Here is a 5,554-nt window from a genome sequence, read left to right as displayed (position 1 = left end):
ATCATTATGGAGTGAAGGGAGCTCTGGATTTAGGAGACCTGGTTTTCCATTGCTGGCTTCACCACTTACTAGCTATGTGACCCCGGGCAAGTTACTTAACCCTCAATTTCCTCATCTAAAAATGGAAACAATAGTATTCCCACACCACAGAGTTTTTGTGAGGATTAAATGTCTGTCTTCTTATTTATTTATTTATTTTTTTTGTAAAAAGATGCAACAATTTTATTTTTATTGTAAATCAACAATTTATAATTGTATAAATTTATGGGGTACAAAGTGATGTCATCATTTATGAATACAAGGTGGAATAATTAAATCAAACCGGTTAACATATCCATCACCTCAAATAGTTAATATTTTTGTGGTAGGAACATTTGAAATTTACTGTCTTAGCAATTTTAAAATGTATAATACTCTAGTATTAATACATTTACCACACTATGCAATAGAACTCAAAAAAGAACAAAACATTCTTCCTGCCTAAGATTTTGTACCCTTTGACCATCATTTTAAAATTTTAAATGAGACAAAATATCATTTTCAAAATAGCATCCAACAGTGGGTGTATTTAACCATATTCAGCTCATAATAGAGCAATTGGGTGAACAGAATAATTCATTGCCCTGAATGTTTAACAAACTGCTAACAGAGAAAGTTGGTTGAAGAAATGCAGAGGAACACTGTCTTATAAGAATTAGAACGGAGGGGCTCCATAATCATCAGGCATCCGTTTAATATTGTATCTATGGTTAGAAATGTACATGATAGGAACTCCAGGGATTTTCCGGATTCTTCGTTTAAGGTCTTGGTCAACTGTGGCCACAATGTAACATTTGTGCTGAGTTACTCTCTGTACTAAGCAGTCATCTGCATAGGTTCCTTTATGTGTGCATGGTAATTGTTCAAATCTTGGATCCTTGGCAATCCTGAGAGCCACTCGATACTTCTGCCCCAGTTTCTCAATTTCAGCCATTACACAGTCAGTTATACAAGGAATACACTTGGCATACAGACAGTCCATCATTGACTGTACTAAGTCCAGTTTAGCTTTAATGGAAAAGTTGATAAAGTTGGTATCAACCCAGATGTGGTATGGTGGGCCCAGCTGGGTATTATATTGGAAGAATAAGCAGGAAGGGTGTTGGGGAACTTCCCTTTCCTTCAGCGTGCTGGGATCCTTCTTTTCTTTCTTTGTAGGTTTTAATCTGTCCTTTTCTTTAAGCCTCTGATCTCTGAGACTAAGCATTCGCTTCATGGTCGCATACTTCCTTGTTTTCTTTTGCTTCCCCATGCTCACGTCACACTCCTCTTTCTTCCCTCTGTCTTCTTCTTAACATCATCATTGTTAACCACTGCTTTTACCATTTGTGGTTTCAAAAAGTAAGATGACAGTGAATGGAGCAAAGGAGTAGAGCTGGCAGTCTTCAACAGTGTTGCAACCCGCAGTGGCATAGGAGAAGAAAGCCACATGCTTGGAAGGAAGAAAAACAGAAATATTGCTTTCCAAACTTAGTTGGGCATCTGAATCATCTGGAGGCATTTTTTGAAAGGACTGAATCCCAAGGTATACATCAGGTGTCCTGAATACCAATATCTGGGTGTGGGACACAGAGTCTGTACCAAACAAGCTTTCTAGAAGATTCTGATGATAAGCCAGCCATGTTTGGGCACCACTGAGTTAGATGATCTTTAAGGTGTCTTCTAGCTCTAATAGCCAGTGATTATATGATAGCATTATTATACCAACCAGAATTCTACCTTCTGGGCATAGTCTTAAGGAATTTGCATGGGGTTTTTGGAGACTGGCGTTGAAGAATATCACCTTGATTTAAGACAATAAAGCAGCTTCTGTAGGCACTCTTGCTTTTAGGAGGAGGGAAAAAAGAGACAGCACCATGAAGCCTCAATCTGCAGTTGTTTTCATTTCCCAAATTAAAGAGCATGAACCTACAAACTGGCTGGTGAATAAACTTCCATAAATGGCCCACAAGACAGGGCGGACCAGGCCAGGAGAGATGGTAGGATTTCTAGTGGTCAGAGCCCTGAAAATCTCTCTGATTGGCTAAAGAAGTGACTGCAAGGTTGGTGAGGAAGGGCATGTAATCCCAAAAAGTAACCATCACGACAGGAAAGGAAAAGGCCTTTCTGTTCCAGAAACTTAGGGAGGCTTTGTAAAGTAAAGCGGGGCATAGCCCAGCACCTGGGGTTCAAAGTTTGAGTGGCTTGCCTTACCATTGACTCTCTCACCCCAGAAAGTGCTGAGGGATAAGCAGAAGGAACTGGGATGCCATGTCCCATTAGCTATGTCAGATGGGCCTACCTGTGGGACCACATGAGCTACTTTTGGATCAGAGTTCATTGCTCTGTAAACTTAGCTGGTTCTGTGCTGGTGTTTGTTTTCTTCGCTCTTATTTTCCTGGTCAAAGCTCTTTCTGACAAATTCCAACCTTGTCTTCAGTGAACTAGAGCAGAAGAGGGATTTTCTACGCTATATTAGTTTTCTATTGCTGTGTAAGAAATTACCACAAATTTAAGATGACACAAATTTATCATCTCCATAGTTCCTGTGGGTCAAGGGTCCAGGTATGGATTAGCTAGGTAGTCTGGTCAGGGTCTTACAAGGTTGAAATCAGAGTATTGGCCTTGCTTGTAATCTCATCTCAGGCTTAGGGTCTTCGTCCAAGCTCACTGATTTTTGGAAGAATGTATTTCCTTGCAGTTGTAAGACTGAGGTCTCCAGTTTGCTTCTGTCTGTCAGCTAGGGAACACACTCAGCTACTATTGGTTGCTTTTAGGTTTTTGCCATGTGGCCCCCTTCACAAGCAGTTCACAATATGGCTGTTTGTCTGTCCAAGGCCATCAAGAGGACCTCTGTTGCTTTGAATGTCTCTGACTTTGTTAAAGTTCTCACCTGATTAGGTCAGGCCCACCCAGGATAAGCTCCCTAAATTAGAGTAATCTGAGTAAGGACTTTAATTACATCTGCAAAATCCCTTCACAGCAGCACCCAGATTAGTGCTTAACTGAATAAATGGGAGAAAAAGATGTACACACCAGGGGCAAGGACTCTTTGTGGACCATCTTAGCATTCTGTCTACTACATATAATTTGATCAAGAAGAGATGGGGTGATGGGGACCAGAGAGAAAATTATCCAAGGCAGTAGATTGTGTTCTTTTGGATTATGGTTTTACTTTCTGTCCCTTTATATATAATAACAAGGAGTGTGATTAGGCTGTTAGACAAGTCTCTTTAGCTATATGGCTCCTCTTGAAGAGAGGAGGGATGCCTTTTGGTCATGTTTTGTGCCATCCCCTCCTTGATACCCTAAGTTACTTATTTGGCTTACAGGACAAATATTTAATTCAGTCCTTTCCCTCATCTGTGATTTTCAAGTTAGAATGGGTCGTGATTTGAAAGAGAATCAAAGGCAATGTGGTGCAGAAGAAAGACATTTCCTTTGACAAAGACCTTTCTAGCCTTTTGCAAGTCTTCTCTCTCGAAGTGCCCCTAGTCAGCATGCAGCAAAGACAGATGACAAAGGAGTTACACAGCCAAGAAGGAAGTTCTGTGGTTTCAGGCCAGGGTGACTGAGTGCCTAGGGGTGTGAAGAGTGAAGGGTGAGAAATTTGTTTCTTTTGGGAGCAAGAATAAACTCTTATGGGTATGGGGACCACAGAAGACTGAGGAGAATATTCATGAATTTATGTGTATGTGAGGATAAGAGAGGAAGGCAGAGATATAACTCTGGCTAGCTGGCCTGGTTCTCTCAGGAGCAATTGGGGTAATGGAATTTCCTAGAGTGATAATAATAACTAACATTTTTGAGTACTTTCTATATGCAGGCACAATTCTAACTGTTTATATGTATTAACCCCCCGCCCAAATCTTTTGAAGGAGGCACTATTAATATGTATTTTTTTTTTTTTTTTTTGAGACAGAGTCTCGCTTTGTTGCCCAGGCTAGAGTGAGTGCCATGGCATCGGCCTAGTTCACAGCAACCTCAAACTCCTGGGCTCAAGCCATCCTCCTGCCTCAGCCTCCCGAGTAGCTGGGACTACAGGTATGCGCCACCATGCCCGGCTAATTTTTTCTATATATATTAGTTGGCCAATTAATTTCTTTCTATTTATAGTAGAGATGGGGTCTCGCTCTTGCTCAGGCTGGTTTCGAACTCCTGACCTCGAGCAATCCGCCCGCCTTGGCTTCCCAGAGTGCTAGGATTACAGTTGTGAGCCACCACACCCGGCCAATATGTATATTTTATGGATGAGAAAACTAAGGCATGGAGAGGTTAAATGAGAATTAATCTAAACCTTAATTAATGATATGCATGCTAAAATGCTAAGGGGGAAGTGTACTGATGTCAGCAACTTACTCTGAGATTTAATAACAACCAAAAGATGGTTTGATATATGTATATATATATATATTTATATATAAAATAATACAAATATAGGAAAACATTAATGATGAAATCTAGTAGTGGGTATATGAGTGTCCACTGTGAAATTCTTTCAACTTTTGGGTATGTTTCAAAAATGTCTTAATAAAATGTTGGGAAATAAGTGAATTACCCAAGATTACACAGCTAGTAATGGTGGAACCAGAATTCTAATCCAGGTAGTCTGGCTCCAAAGTATGTGATTTTTTTTTTTAACTAATAGAAAAAAGTATTAATATTATTGACTTAGAAGCATTCGGAATGTCAACAAAACAGCTGCAACTTTTTTTTTTCCAATTACAGAATGGTATTCAGTTAACAGAACACCCAGAACAATAATTATTTTGTATAAACTGCATCAGAGACAACTGAGGTTGAAAAAACTTCCATCCTCATATGTAACTAATTTGTGCTGTGCACTGAGAAAGAACCTGCTTTAAATCCCCATGCCAGTTTGCAACCCTCATACTATACCAGGTAAGGTTAGTGGCTGCTGAAAATACCACCAGGACAGGGCTACGTAAACACACATCTGGTAGTATGTTAACTGTACAAAAAAAGACACTGTACAATTTAAAAACAAGTCTTCTTACACAGCCTTACATTTCAATTTTTTTTTCATTAAAAGGAGTGAGTTGTGTACAGAGGTGTCAAATACTTTATAGATAAGAAAAAAAGACTGCATTAGAACCAACTCATTCATCATCATCATCATCATCTTCTTCTTCTTCTTCTTCATCTTCCTCTTCTTCCTCCTTTTTCTTACTTTTCTTCAGCCTTTATGACTCTCTTTTTTGCTGCATCAGGCTTTCCTTTAGCTCAATATGTAGCAATATCCTTTTTGTATTTTTCTTTTAGCTTCACAGCTTTCTTTTCATAAGGCTGCATGTCATCTGTAGCAGGGTTACTCTACAACTCTCCCAGTTTCTTTGCAACATCACCAATGGCTAGGCCAGGATGTTCTCCTTTCATTTTGGGGCAATAGTCAAGAAAGAGGCTGAAGGAGGCCTCTTGGGTGCTATTGGGACCCTTGAATTTCTTCTTTGTTTCCCTTTTAGGAGACATATAGGTTTTCATTTCTCTTTCATAATAGGCCTTGTTTGCCTTTGCC

General features: G+C 39.6%; 1 pseudogene; it reads right to left on the bottom strand.

Annotated features, from left to right (window-relative positions):
• Nucleotides 1-205: 205 nt before the first annotated feature.
• LOC105866145 (rRNA-processing protein FCF1 homolog pseudogene) lies at nt 206-1,312 on the bottom strand (annotated as a pseudogene).
• Between the last annotated feature and the right edge of the window lie 4,242 nt (nt 1,313-5,554).

Source organism: Microcebus murinus, chromosome X (assembly GCF_040939455.1).
Source record: "Microcebus murinus isolate Inina chromosome X, M.murinus_Inina_mat1.0, whole genome shotgun sequence".
Taxonomy (NCBI): Eukaryota; Metazoa; Chordata; class Mammalia; order Primates; family Cheirogaleidae; genus Microcebus; species Microcebus murinus.
Note: the sequence above shows the minus strand (reverse complement) of the source record. Positions and strands in the feature narration are given on the sequence as shown.